Here is a 13,916-nt window from a genome sequence, read left to right on the forward strand (position 1 = left end):
GTGAAGGGGCCCCACGTGGCTTCTGCTTCAGGTAGCCGCGGGGACAGACTGCTCTGAGCCATTCTCATCCCCCTGGGGCTGTTCCCTGCACGCGTCCGGGGGTCACGCAGGGCGTGGATTGGGGCGCGTTATCAGTCAGGGTCACACATCTGGCTTCCGTTCCCGGCTGTGTGACCCTGGGCAAGTCACTTCACCTCTCTGAGCCTCAGTTTCCTCTTCTGTAAAACAGGAATCATAATGATGCCCCCCTCAGAGGGCTGCTCTGGGACTCAGTTAGGGAGGTCAAATGCTGTGCAGTACAGGCCCAGGCTTTGGGGCGGCTTGGCTGGGTGTGGTCCCCAGCTCTGCATCCTACAGACTGTGTGGCCTTGGCTAAGTCACTTCAGCTCTCCAAACCTCAGTTTCCTCATCTGTCAGATGGGGACAACAGCAGACTCTTCCTTACAGGGCTTTCTCAGGACACAGGGAGGCAGGTAGGGCAAAGCCCCTGTAGGTGTGAGCGCAGGTCCGGCGGCCCAGGCTCTTGAGCAAGGGTGTGAGCACCTCGCACTTCTGCCTGATGCAGCCCGTGTCGGGGTTTCAGCTCCTGGCTGCTCGCGGGGCGCGGAGCACCGGCGGTTTCATCCCCGTGCACGCTGTCTGATGAGATATAAATAGCGTGCAATGTTTGCGAGCGAGATAGGGAAGCGTCTGGCCGGGCCCTCCCTCCCCACCCAGCAGAGGCAGCGAGGCTGCCGAGCTGGCCTCGGGGATGGGAAGGGGATAGGAGCTCGTGAATCAATCATCACATGATCTGGGCTAATGCACTGGCCACGGGGCAGCGCATGCAGTTAGTGCGTTCATTGTCCAGAGAGGGTGACTGTGGGCGGCTCGGCCCAGCGTCCCCTGGTTTGCAAAGCGCCTGGTGTCTAGGGTGCCCTCTTCCGGGGCTCGGTGAGTCTGCAGAGTGGGGCCCGCCCAGTCCCTGACTGCTGCCATCCCGGTGGGCTCCCCGGGACTCTGAAGGGACCCCCCCACACCAGGGACTGTCCGCCCGCTGCTTCCTGGGACCTGTGTCCTGGCTGTGGCGGCCCTCGCTGGGTCAGGACAGGTGGGTGGGTTGCGGTGGGAGCCGTGAGCGGAGCCTGGGGCTGAGCCTCACCCTCACAACCCTCCAGCTCCTTCTCCTCTTTGTGTTCAGTGGTTTGATTTTTTTTTTTTTCTTTTGAAGCAAGGCTGCCCAGCTTAGCCAGTTACCAAGGTGACCAGACCATCTCCACCACCCCACGGCCACGGCCAGGGTTGGGTGAGGGACTTCGGTGCGTGCACATGCACGTAGCCTGAACATGTGTGCATGCCTGTGCCATACCTTGTGCACACGTGTGCGCACACACAGCTCCCACATACGCATACACATGTGCAAGAGCAGGCGCACGGAGACTCACCCCATGTGTCCAGCCTCGGCGTGACGTAGGCACAGATGCATTCCTGTGAGGACACAGCCCACGTGCCTTTGCGTGTGTTCCCGCGGGGGAGCAGGGACGCACAGACGTGCGCTGCCCGGTGTGAGCAGCGGGCCGCCGGCTTCGTACCTCGTGCCCTGGTCCCTGTGTGAGTGCCGCCTGCGGCTGCACAGCTGTGGGATGAAACGCAGCATCCAGACTCCAGGCCGCTGCAGCCCCGCCTCCCATGGCACTCCCTTCCCGCTGCTGCCCTTCCCTGGTCACCTCTCTGGGTCCACCTCCCAAGTAAACTACCTGCCCCCAAATACTAGACGCAGAACCTGTTTCTGGGGAAACAAAGTGAGACCAGGTGTGTACGTACCACGACGCTCCTGGAATAACACGTACCCACACCCCAGGCCGTGTGTCCATGCAGGATGTGTGCACCCACGAGCATGTTTGTGTGCTGGACCCGACCCTGCGCCCTGTGCGTAGACTAACAGCTGTACTAGGCAGGCAGTAGAATTGGGCCCCTTTTACAGATGTGGAAACTGAGGCAGGCATTAGTCATGTAAACACGTGCCTTAGAGGTGGAGGAGGGCAAGGTGGAGCTGGCGGAGGTCGGGACCAGGTGTGGGGGGGTCCCACAGGCCCCCAGCCGCTGGTGGTGCTGGCGTGAAGGTGAAGGCCGGAGCAGCCTCACCATTCCCCCGGCTTCTGGCCACGCACCCCGGCCACTGGGTGCACACAACCTCTCCAGGACTCCCTGCCTGAGGACGGCGCAGCCCCAGGCACTGACTGGCCTGTGGCCTTGGGGCACTGCATTCTCTCTCTGACCCTGTTGCTTCCTCTTCGGGCAGTGTCTCATAGGATTGTTGAGAGGCGCACACAGTTGGTGCTAAATAAAAGCTCCAGGTGTGAGGAAGCTTTTCCTGGGGCTCTCAGTGGCCACCCTTCCTGCTCTTGGGGCAGAGACCTGCTGCTCACACCCCCTGCACCAGGAACCGCGCCCCCCCGCCCCCGCCCCGCCGCAAATCTACCTCCTCTTCCTGGGCGCAGGCTCAGAGAGGGCTGGTGGCTCAAGCCAAGGTCACACAGCACATCAGGGCCTAATAGGATCCAGACACCAGGCCCTGCCCCACCAGTCTTGGGCTCTCAGCGGCCCCTGCCTTCCCACAGCACCAGTTGGCCATGAGGGGGAGGCAGCCAGACAGAAGGCTTCCTGTAGGAGGCGGTCCTGAGCCCCTTGGAGAGACTGTGGTTTCTCCTGGAGACACCAGGGCCAGACATGTGTGGTCAGTTCCCGGGTCTCTGTTCCCATGGCCCTGAATCTGGGTTCAGATGATTCCCACCCAGCTCTGGGTGGACCAGCTGTGTGGCCCTGGGCATGGCGCTCACCCTCTCTGAGCCCCGGTCTGTTGCGACTGTCTGAAGGAACCGCAGTGTGAGCTGAGGTAGCACGTGTCACAGTGTTCACGTGTACAGTTCAAGTTGTGGGGTTGGAAAAGCGTGTGTGGCATTGAGGCCACAAGCGTGGGAGGCCGCGGTGGGTCAGAAGGTCGGGCGCCCTCCAGCTTGGTGCTGTCCCACGCTGAGCCTCGGTCTCGTGCAAGGCAGGAGGCGGAAGCGTTTCCTCTGAAAGCCATTTCTGGGATGTGGATTGTAATTGCCGCTGGCAGATGAGAAAGAGGCGGCTCGGCTGCCCCCATCGGCCTGATGGCCGTGTGTCCCAGGCAGGGCGGTGCTCCCTCTGAGCGCTCCCTCCCGCGTCACCTTCTCTCCCTTCTGGCACCCTCGGCTCCAGCCCCACTGCCCCCCCTTGAGTCCCTTGAACACATGGAGCAGTGTTCCAGCCTCAGGGCCTTTGTCCTTGCTGTTCCCACTTCTGGGAACACTGTTCCCACATTCTGTCCTCCTGAGGCCTCGAGTCAAATGTCACCTCCTCGGAAAGGTCTTCCTATGCCCACGCTGCCTCTGGAGTGACGCGGGTTCTTTTCTCCCCAGCGTGTTTTTTGTCTGCCTTGTCCCACTTGGATCTCGGCCCTGAGCACCGTGTGTGCACATAGCGGAGGCCCAGCAGGTGTCTGCAGAGCGAGTGAGTGCCGAGTGCGGGTCCGGTAAGCAGGTGGAGGCCCAGGCCTTGGCAGTGCCCCCGGGGCCGAGCTGTCAAGGGGACCCTGGGTGGAGTGGTGGGTTGTCCGGAAGCCCACCCTGTTTTCCCAGACTCCTGATCTCCGAGCACAGCCTCCAGCCCATGCCAGGGTGAACCCCAGCGCTCAGAGGTCTGTCAGGCCCTCCCAACGAATCTTCTGTTCCCAAAATAAAGCCAGACTTACACAGTGAGGAGGGGAAGAGGAGGGAAGCTGAGAAAACAGCTGTCCCTGTGCTCCCCCAGCAAGCGGCGGGGGGTCAGGCCGTGTTCTGCCTGCCTTTGCCTGGAAGGCCTCATGCTGGGCCCAGCCTGCTGTGAAGCTAGGCAGCCCCTGGCTGGGAGGGCCCCTTAGGAAGGAGGTGGCTGGACGCAGAGGGACAGAGGCAGGACCCCTGGATGCTGGGCTTGGAACCGTGGCTCATAGCCTGGTGACTGTGGACACAGTGCTCTTTTCCGTGACTTACTTCCTCCTTGGTCAGAGACGCTTGGGCCTTCTCACCTGGAACATTCTCAGATGCAATGCCAGGCACTCGGCAGAAGCTAGGCGTTTGGTGCCAGGGGTCCAAGAAAGATGTTGTGGGGACCTGGCAAGGAGCGGGAGGAGCTCCAGGGAAATCTTGGAAGGCTTCGTAGAGGAGGCATGCTTTGAGCTTGAAAGATGGAAGGCAGAGCGGGGCCTTCCATGGTGAGGGGCCAGCTCACGCTGAGGCTCTAGGTGTGGACATTCCTGAGACGTCACCCACTGAGGATCGCGGGATCACATGATCATTCCTACTGTGTCCTTTTTTCTTGTTGATTTATAAGAACCCTTTATATATTAAGTACATCAATCCTTTTTATAACAAACATCTATCATTTACCTTTTATTTTGCTTATAATGGGTTTTGATAAGCAATGTCATAAATATTTTTATGTTGGCAAATTTTCCAGCCTTTTCTTTCATGGTCTTTCTTGTCCCAGGCTGTTTCTTGCCACTATCTCAGGTCCATGCTCTCCTCTGCACACTTAGAAAATGTCTGAGGCTTGAATTAAGTTGAAGCTTGAAAAATTACAGCTGTAAGAAAAATAGACACCGTGGTGCCTTTGCTCACTGGGTCCCTCCCATCCTCTCCATCTGGTCTCTCCTTCCTGCTTGGAGGTAAGGTCCAGTCCAGGCCCTCCAGGGACCTGTGGCCCCTCTTCAGAGTGAGTCAGGGGCTCAGAGATGTGATGAGGGGAGGGCGTGGGGGACCAGGACATTTCCAGCTCCTTGTACTAACTTGATGAAACCCCATGATGAACCCATAGACAGATAACATTATTAATCCCATCTCACAGGTGAGAAAACTGGACTCAGAGGGGTTATATGACTTGCCCAGGGTCACCCAGGAAGGGACAGAGACAAGATTTGAACGCAAGCCGTATTGCCCCAGAATTTATACTTTCTCTGGCACCCCAGTGCCCTTGGGGTCAAGTCCAAGCTCATTAAAATGACTCACAGGGCCTCTCCGAGCCTCCGTTTCTGCAGGCGTCAGTGCAATGCCTGTGCCCACAGGCACTCAGCACACCTCCGCCCTCACTGGTATTAGGGTGACAAGGGGTGCCCCTGCCTGTCTCGCTATACCCGCCTCAGACCCAAATCCTTAGGATCCTGAGTGCTGGGACCGGAAGGGCCAGCCCCCTCGTTTGCAGGTAGCAACAGGGAGGCTCGGAGTTGGGCGGGGCTTGCCCGGGGCCCAGTGTGGGAAGAGCAGAGCCGATGTGCACCCTGACCCGTGGGACCCGGAGTGCCCTGCGCCGCGCTGTGGTCGGTCTCAGCCGGGCTCTCTCCAGGGAGGCCCTGCCCCCGACTGGGTCACACACCTCCCCTGGGCTCCAAGGGCTCTGACCGCGGCCCTGATCCTGCCTGTTGTGTCTGCTGCGTAACTCGCTGTCTTCCTGCTCGGTGGGGGCGCCCCTTGCAGGCGGGCACTACTGGTCCATCGCCAAGTCCCTGGTGCCCTCAGGAAAGCTTGCCTGCCAGAGAGAGGCCCAGAGAGGGACAGGGGCCTACCCTAGGTCACACAGTGAGTTTGAGCAGAGCTGGGAACCCCAAGAAAACCCCAAGACCCTCCAGGTCCCACTTGCTCCTGGGACCCAAGGAAGCCCAGGGATGGGGCACTGTGTGTAATGGCCACTCTAGCAAAGGGCACCAGGGGTCTATGTCCTCTGCTGCTTCCAGGGGCCTGGGGCCAAGGACACCCTGTCTCTCTCCTGCCCCTACCCCCCAGGGAAGGATGTTCTCAAGATAAAAATACCCTCGGAAACATTCCCTGGTGCCTGGCATGACCTGTCATCCGCCGTGGGGGCCAGAACTTCCTGCCCTGGCTTCACCTCGGGGCTCAGAGGGTGGACACCTGTCCCTCCCGGCCGCTTGGTGCAGCCTATCCTTGTGGTCAGTGCGTGCAGCCTGTCTCCAGGCCATGGAATCTGAGGGGCCTGAGGGGCCGTGGTCACCGTGGTTGCTGTGGCCAGCGTTTACTGGGCACCCCTGCCGGCGATGACACCCGTGGCACAGAGGCGCGGGACAGCCAGGCCCCTGCACCCGCAGAGCTCAGGCTCTCCTGCTTCGTTGCCTGTTGGACGCGTCCTGAGAGCATCACACCAGGCCGCACGGCGGGGGGGGGGGGGGGGGGGGGTCCGGGATGCCCCAGCTTCCCGTCGTGTCGGGCATCTGGATGGTTGTCAGAGCAGGAAGACCCCTCAGAGAACACTGGGAGGGCTGGTGCTTACCGCGTGTCTGCTGCGCACCGGACGCTGGGGCAGGGCCTCGGTCTACCTTCTTCACGGCCTCCCCAAGCAGGTGGGATCTACCCATTTTGCAGATGAGAAGCCTGAGGCCCAGGGAAGTTCCCACTGGGAGCTGGGGAGCGATCAGGCCTCGAATGCAGGGCTGGGAGCTCACTGGACCCTGGGCCCCGCCGCTCCAAGGGAGGCTGTGATGGTGGTGACGGAGCCACGTGGTGCCGGGCCTGTGCTCAGCGCACACCTCCCCCCCAAGTTGAATTTCACAGGCACATCCGTGGGGAGGCCGGGCAGGAAAGGGAAGTGCCTCGCCCCTGGCTGACAGGATGGCCCTGGGGGAGGAGCAGGGGCCCCCCTCCCTTGCTGGGAGGCTGAGGGATGGTCTCACTGTCACATCCGGTCACCCCTGTCACCTGCAGACCTTGCCCCTGCTCCGGCCTCCCCTGTCCAGGACTGTGACCGCCACCCAGGAAAGCGTTTGGTGAACTCCAGAGGGTTGGGGTCACGTCTCATGGGCCATGGCCACTGCAGGGGCAGGGGGAGCGCTGGACGGGGTGTCGGATCCTGGGCTCTTGTCTCCAAGCTGCCACTCACTCCGTGGCTTTGTGACCTTGGGCAAGGCCCTTCTCTGATCTGAGCCTCCGTTTCCTCCTGTGTAGGATGGAGCTGGTTTTGCTTCCCTCACAGGAGAAAGCCCCTTCCCGGAAGCAGGGAGCCAGAGGCTGAGAGGGCTTGGGGCAGGCGGGCTGAGTGACCACGGGAAGTGGGGAGGGCAGGTGCTCTACCTGCTTACCGCCCCCTTCCCTCCCCACGGCCCTGTGACACCTCCTCTGCTCAGAGTTCCAGCTCTCGGTGACCCGGCGCGAGTCACCTCACCTCCCTCAGCCTCAGTTTCCCTGTCTGTCCCTCAGGGTGGGCTGCAAAGGTTGGAATGACTGAAGCCGAGAGCCCAGCACACAGGGCCGGGCACAGTGGGCGTCCACTCCAGGGGAAGGATGAGAGTCAGTGACCTGGGAACAGGTCCTCGCCGTCGGGAGTCCAGCTGCATGGTGGGGGTCTGGGATGGAGCCTCCATTGGCTTTAGAAGGAAACAGCTGAGAGGGGCTACGGCAGGGCCGCTGGCTGCTGCTCTAGGAACAGTGAGGGTGGGGAAGCAGGGGCTGAGGACTGGGCGTCTTGAGGTGGGAGCCTGGAGTGAAGCGGGACCAGCTAGGCCACCGCTACCAGAGCGAGCAGAAGCCCTGAGCCGGGGAGGGACGCACCCACGGTCACACAGCCCGTGCGGGGCGGAGCTGCGACTGGAGCCCAGGTCTGTGCGCTTCTAAACCCACGGCTGGCACTGCCCCAGGAGGCTTGTGCTGTGGGCTGACTCACAGCAGTTCCCTTAGTCCCAGCCGGGAAATCCAGTGCCACTGTGGACCCCCGCCGGCGTCGGCTGCGAGAGGGCGGCCTGCATGGGGGCCGTGGCTGGGGGGGCAGGGGTGGCGGGGCATCTTGGGCTGGCTCACCTCCAAGGCTCCCGAGCCCCTTCCCGCTGCTCTCTGCCCCGACCTCGCGGCGCACTGCCGTGGAAGGCGGGGGCCGTCCGCCCACAGCGGGGCCCGTGGGGGGCGTGGGGAAGGCTCTGCAGGTGGCCAGGCGCGCAGGCTGGGCCCCGAGGTCCTCCGTGACCTGAGGAGAGTCCCCGCGTTGCCCATGCCTCTGCAACGGGAACAGCAGGGGGTCCAACTTCTTGGGGCTGTCGTGAGGCTTACCTGAGTTGACGTCCGTGAAGCAACTACCAAGTGTCTGGCATGCAGAGGGCACTCAGTAGCTACCAGCGGTCGTTTTCTCTGGGGGCCCGCCTTGTTCCGCCCTTCTCTGGGTCCGAGGGGTTGTTGTGGACAGGCTCACGGGCTGTGAAGCTTTGGGGCATTGGGATGGGCTGGAGGCCCCCTCTACCTCCCCTGGGGTCCTGGGCAAAGCAAGCAGAAATGGGGGTTTGTGTGGAGGTTTGTGACCGATGAGCTCCCCCAAGGAGAATGGTAATTGTGCTGTGTTAACTTCAGGGCCTTCCAGCCGTTGAGTCCTCTCCAGCTGCTGCCTGGGAAATGGCAGCTGCTGCTCGTGCAGCCTTGAAGACAGTCACTTGCCTGGTGAGCACCGTCACTTAGGAGACAGGATTCCAGAGGTAAGATTAAGGTCGCGGATATGCACCTGTCCACGCAGTCATCCGTCCAGCCGGACGCTCATCTGTGCCCCCTCCCACCCACTCATCTCTGTGTCCACCTACCCACCCACCCATCCACCCGCCCGTTTGACCTCTCACTCACCCATTATCCATCCATTAGTTCCACACATCCCCCCATCCATCTAACTATCCACCCACCCACCCACCCACCCAACCCAGCCAGCCATCTTTCCATCCATTCATCCCCCCAGCCATGCAGCCACCCACCTACCCATCCATCTATTCATCTGTCCATCCACCCACCCATCCATCCGTCCACTCAGTCTATCCATCCATCCATCCATCCACTCATCCGTCCATTCACTCACCCGTCCGTCCGTCCGTCCATCCGTCCATCCATGCATCCATCCATCCACTCAGTCTATCCATGCATCCATCCATCCACTCATCCGTCCATTCACTCACCCGTCCGTCCATCCATCCATCCGTCCATCCGTCCGTCCATCCGTCCATCCATCCATCCATCCATCCATCCACTCAATCCGTCCATCCATCCATCCATTCATCCATCCATCCATCCATCCACTCAATCCATCCATCCATTCACTCATCCATCCATCTATTCATCCATTCACTAATCCACTCGCCCAACTCATCTAACCATTTTTCACCCACCTAAACGAACCATCCCTCTACTCACCCTCTATCCATCCATCCCCGTCCGTCAGCCCTGTTTATCCATCCACACGCTTGACCACCCACCTGTACATGTAACTGTCTCCCCATTCATTGATTCTTCCACCTCCTCATCCATCCCTCTGTTCAGCAGCTTAATCCCTCGTCTTTGTCTGAACAGTGAGCATTTCCTGGGTGCCCCCACTGTGCCAGGCCTGCACCAGCCTCTCTGGACCTCTGAGGTTGGCCAGAGATGGGGCCCAGGCAAGGCCAACTCTCACACAAGGTGGAAAGTAGCTTCTGGTCCTAACAGGAGAAGCCCAGGGCCAGAGAATGTAAAAGGGCTTCATGAAAGCGGGGGGCTTCTGCTGATTCCTGACTGATGGGAGGATTTCCAGCATTCCCATTAGCTGTGACTTGGAGGTTGGCCCGCACGGGGCAAGGCTCACCACGGGAAAACCCTCAGGAGCCTCTTGCTGTGTAGATAGGAGTGGCCTGCACAGGACGTGTCTGTGGGCGAGGAGTGGGCGGGCAGCTTTGATCATTCCGGAGATAAAATACACAGGACCTGGGAAGGGAGTGGACTTGCTTGTGGCTGGGGTAACTGGGGAAGTGGTTGGACTGCCCAGTGACCCCCTAGGGGTGGAGGAGGAGGGGGAGGGAGAAAGAAGGAGACTCGGTGGGGAGGAGTGGAGGGAAGGGGGAGGAAGCTTTGGAGAAAAGGAGAAGCATGCCGGCCACGTGGTGCTGTGGGACACAGCCGGGGAGCTCGGGTTCAGGAGTCTGCGCTGTGGAGGCGCCCCCGAGGCCTATGAGGAGGGCCCAGGAGCTCAGGGGCCTTGGGAGGCCGAGAAGAGCAGGTGCCCCGAATATGCCTGTCGTGGTAGGGAGCTGCTCCTGGGGCATTAACTCCCTGGCATGCCGGTGCATGGGCAGAGCAAGCTTTTGGGTGGGAAGACTGGTGTTGGTGGTTGGAAACCGGGCAGGTGGGCCTCGAAGTGGTGAGGGCCCGGGGCCAGCCAAGCACCGGCCATTCCCATCCCCAGCACAATGTGACACGTCTCTCCTCAGGCCTCCCAGGGGCCTCGCAGGGGCCTGGCCCAGAAGGCCTGCACAGTGTTGACCCCAAACGTTTGCAGGCCGTGGGTGACCGAGGCCGGCTGAATGTTTGGGGGAGGGGGAGGGAATGTGTCTGGGAAAGGTGGGCGGGCACAGGAGATGGCCGTTGTCTCCCCAGAGTGTGAGAACGGACGTGTCGGCCCCCTAACCCTCCACCTCGTGTCCAGGCCAGCTCTTGGCTCTCCCCAGCCGGCCTCAGCCTCCTCACTGGACCCTGAGGGGCCAGCCTGTTCTCCCCTCCCCACCGGGAGTGCCCCCCCGCCTCTGTGCCACAGTCCTTGGAGCCTGCCGCCCCGGAGCTGCCCGGTCTCGCTGCAGAGCACCTCCAGGCCTGGCCCGTGCCCCTCACTTCCTGTGCGACTGAGCAAGGGCGCCCTTCTCGGAGCCTCCGTCTTCCCGCCTGCAGATGAAGGATTGGATTTTGCAAGCTCTCGTGCTAAGTCTGCTGGGTAGTGGCTGGATAAGATGCCGAGGCCACCACAGGGTGCAGTGAGGAAACGCCCTGTGAGGGATCAGTACGTCTGCCTTGGGCACGGGCTGGGGAGGAGTTGTAGGCGGCTGCACGCTGGCTTTCCCTGAAACAAGTGATTTTTAAGGATTCTTCCGAGAGACCATGGACTTGGAAGGACTTGACCATGAGTAGTGAGTGCCCTGTCCCTGGATGTTCCAAGCAGGGCCTGAATGGCCACAGATCAGGGGTGCTGGTGAGGGTCTTACCTCTGCTTTCATGTGCTCAGATTGGGGTTATTTGTGTCTTATCACCACGTGGCATTGCAGGGACCCTGAGGACTGAGGCTTGGAATACAGTGTCATGTCCACAGTCTGGCCTTGGGGCCTAGGGGAATGGGGGGTTGAGTTCTCTCCTACCCCCCAGACTAGGAGCTCACTCCTGAAAGGCTGTGTGACCCTGGGTAAGTGACTCAAGCTTTCTGAGCTTCAGTTTCCTCATCCAGAAAGTCATAATAAGGGATTGCGTGAGCTACTTGAGCTCTCAGTGCCTGGCAGGTGCTAAGCACTTGATAAACACTGGTTACTCTGCTCATTCATCCCTATGAAGGGGTCCTGCCACCTGGGAGGCCCCCCGAGGGAGGGGGACATTGAGCTCCTCCTCGGTGCCCCCTCCATTGATCCGACTAGCCAGTGCTTTCTTGGCCTTGCCCTGGTCTCCTCCGGACGTTGCTGAAACCTGAGGCCCAGAGCCTTGGGGGACCTGGCATGGGGTGTCCCGCTCCATCCGGGGGCACTTCGCGATGACTCTTGGCCCGCAGGTCATGTGTTAGCTGCCTCCCTAAAAGCTCCCAGCCCAGGCCCTGCTGGTGCGCCAAGCCTGCCAGGTGCCGGGAGGCTGTGTGCACAAGCGCTGTGGTCGGCGGGGCAGGGACGCGGGCCCTGGAGACGCCGGGCTCGGGACAGCTCCCCCTCCCCTCGGAGTCTCTGGGTCCAGCCTGCTGGGCCTGCCTCACTCCCAGTCTCCAGTGCTGAAGTCGCCTAGGCTGGCTCAGGTAGGGGACCTTAGTGCCTCGCTCCCCTTTCCCTCCCAGCAACGCCTGGGACCCCCACTGGCCAACCTGGGCGTCCGACCAACGTAGTCTTAATTATTGTCTTTACCATCTATCTCATCCTGGCCCACAAGGTGTTTTGTGACCTGGGACAAGTCTCAGCCTCAGTTTTCCCATCTATAAAATGGGGAGCCGGCCTCCTTGCTTGCTAAAGCCTCTTCCAGCAAAGCAGATCTAATTTCCTCTCTATCTGATCTAACTGTATACGCCCGTTGAGCAGGAGCCACATGGGACCGCACGTTGCTGGTTGAGAATCTTGTCCGTCATTTCTTTTTCTCTCTTTCTTTTTTTTGGTCATGCTACACGGCTTGCGGGATCTTAGTTCCCCGACCAGGGATCACACCCAGGCCCCCTGCAGTGGAAGCGCAGAGCCCTAACCACTGGACCGCCAGGGAAGTCCCCACATTTCTTCAACCGAGCCCTTAAAGACCACAGAGCCCTGTAGCCTTCTTGCCTCGGGTGTGTGGAGGGTCCCTGGACGTTTGGCGGGTTTGTGGTGCCGGGGCTGCTACCGTGGCTCCTCTTCTCGGCCTTCCTCTGTGGTGGTGTGTCCACCAAGCGCCCACGAGGTACCCCCCCCCCCACCCTTGGCATCTCATGCACGCATACGTATGCACACACGCGTGCACACGGAGCCGCCCGCTGTGTCTCTGCTCCTTGGCTTCAGGGGACTTTGCACAGGTGACTTTGCTCCGAGTACCAGTTTCCAGCTCTGAGAAGTGGGGGAGTGGCTGCGAATGTGATCTGTTGATTTCCGCTGTGGCTTTAGGAGGAAGACCAGTAGAAGAGGGGTTCCCAGGACCGTGTAGCACAGTCTGGGTGCGGCCCCGGCGCCCAGCCCAGGCAGAGGTGCCAGTGGTCACTGTGGCACGCCCACCTGTCTGCGAGCTGCCCAGCTGCTGGGAGCAGTGTGCCAGGCTGGGCTCCTCTGGCCTTTGAGTCTTGCGATTCTGTCCCCCGCAGGCCTCGAGCTGCTCAGAGCCCCACCTGGAGCAGCCATGACCCGCTGGATGTCCCTCAAGGCCTCCCGGCCACACAGACCTGCCCCGGCGATCCAGTGGCCTGCTGCTGGCATCTGCGTGCCCCTGGAAGGCCCAGGAGTCTAGGGCTGAGCTGTCCTCCTGGCACAGTCTACGGGGTTCCCACCCCCACCGGCTCCTGGACCAGGCAGGGGCCGTGTCCACCACTACGGCCTGAGGCCTCAGCGCCTCAGACCCAGGGGGAGGCTGTTGGCTGGAGCAGCCGTGGGGGAAGGATGGCAGCCTGAGCGGAGGCCGCCGCAGAGCCTGGGGTCCCCGCGGTGGGAGACCTTGTGTTAGACAGCAGTGGCCCTGAGCCCAGCTCTCCTGCCTCGTGGTTGTGTGGCTTTGCGGAAGCCGCTTGACCTCTCCAAGCCGCCATCCAGAGGGTCGAAGTAGCCATGGTAGCTGCCTCCTGGGCTTCTGAGAGGGTGACACAGGAGCGTTTGCTGCCATGTCTGGCCTGCTGTCCCTGTGGGTGGGTAAGCTGGTCCAGGCAGCAGGGAGCGCCCTGTGCCTGCCAGACCCGGGGACCCAGTGACACACCCTGGGAGGGGTCTGCAGCCTGGCTGGCCGTGAGTGTTTGGAATGGAGGTCAGAGGTCACCCCGTCCCACAGACCAGGGCGGGTCCCAGTGCCTCCGCCTCCTCTCTCCTGGCCGGGCCGCCCTGGACCTTCTCTGGGGCCTCGGCGTCGCATCACACGTGAGCACTCTGACCTCGTCGTGCCACTGGTGGGGGTTGGGGGGCGTGGGGTCCATCCGTAGGGGGCGCAGGCCCACCTCTTCAGCGCCCTGCCACGCCATTCCCGCGGGACACCCGACGCGGACGGCCAGACGGCCTCAGTGCCCACGGGGCCAAGTGGTGTCGGGGTCTCCGGTCTGCAGATGCCTCAGCCGGGCACTGACAGGCCAGCCCAGAGCCAGCGGGGCACCGGGGGAGGGGTGGCCACCGGCCTGCGCGTCTGGGGCCTGGGTGCCTGCCCCCAGCCGTGAGACCGGGCAGCGGTGTCGTGGAGCGTGCCCTGGGACCGCCCCGT

The 13,916-nt window shown here is 61.6% G+C and overlaps 1 protein-coding gene across 3 annotated transcripts in view; it reads left to right on the plus strand.

The window, feature by feature from the left end:
- Positions 1-13,916, plus strand: part of KCNJ12 (potassium inwardly rectifying channel subfamily J member 12) — a 48,578-nt gene that overhangs the window by 17,858 nt on the left and 16,804 nt on the right. Inside the window, exon 2 of one of the 3 annotated variants that reach the window (XM_059907082.1) lies at positions 8,385-8,506. The exons of 1 other annotated variant lie outside the window; for it this stretch is intronic. The gene's annotated coding sequence lies outside the window, so the exon portion shown is untranslated. Of the gene's footprint in view, positions 1-8,384; positions 8,507-11,639; positions 11,803-13,916 lie in introns of those variants that run through there. One more of the 3 variants, XM_059907083.1, reaches the window with a different exon arrangement.

The sequence above is a fragment of the Balaenoptera ricei genome, chromosome 20 (assembly GCF_028023285.1).
Source record: "Balaenoptera ricei isolate mBalRic1 chromosome 20, mBalRic1.hap2, whole genome shotgun sequence".
NCBI lineage: Eukaryota > Metazoa > Chordata > Mammalia > Artiodactyla > Balaenopteridae > Balaenoptera > Balaenoptera ricei.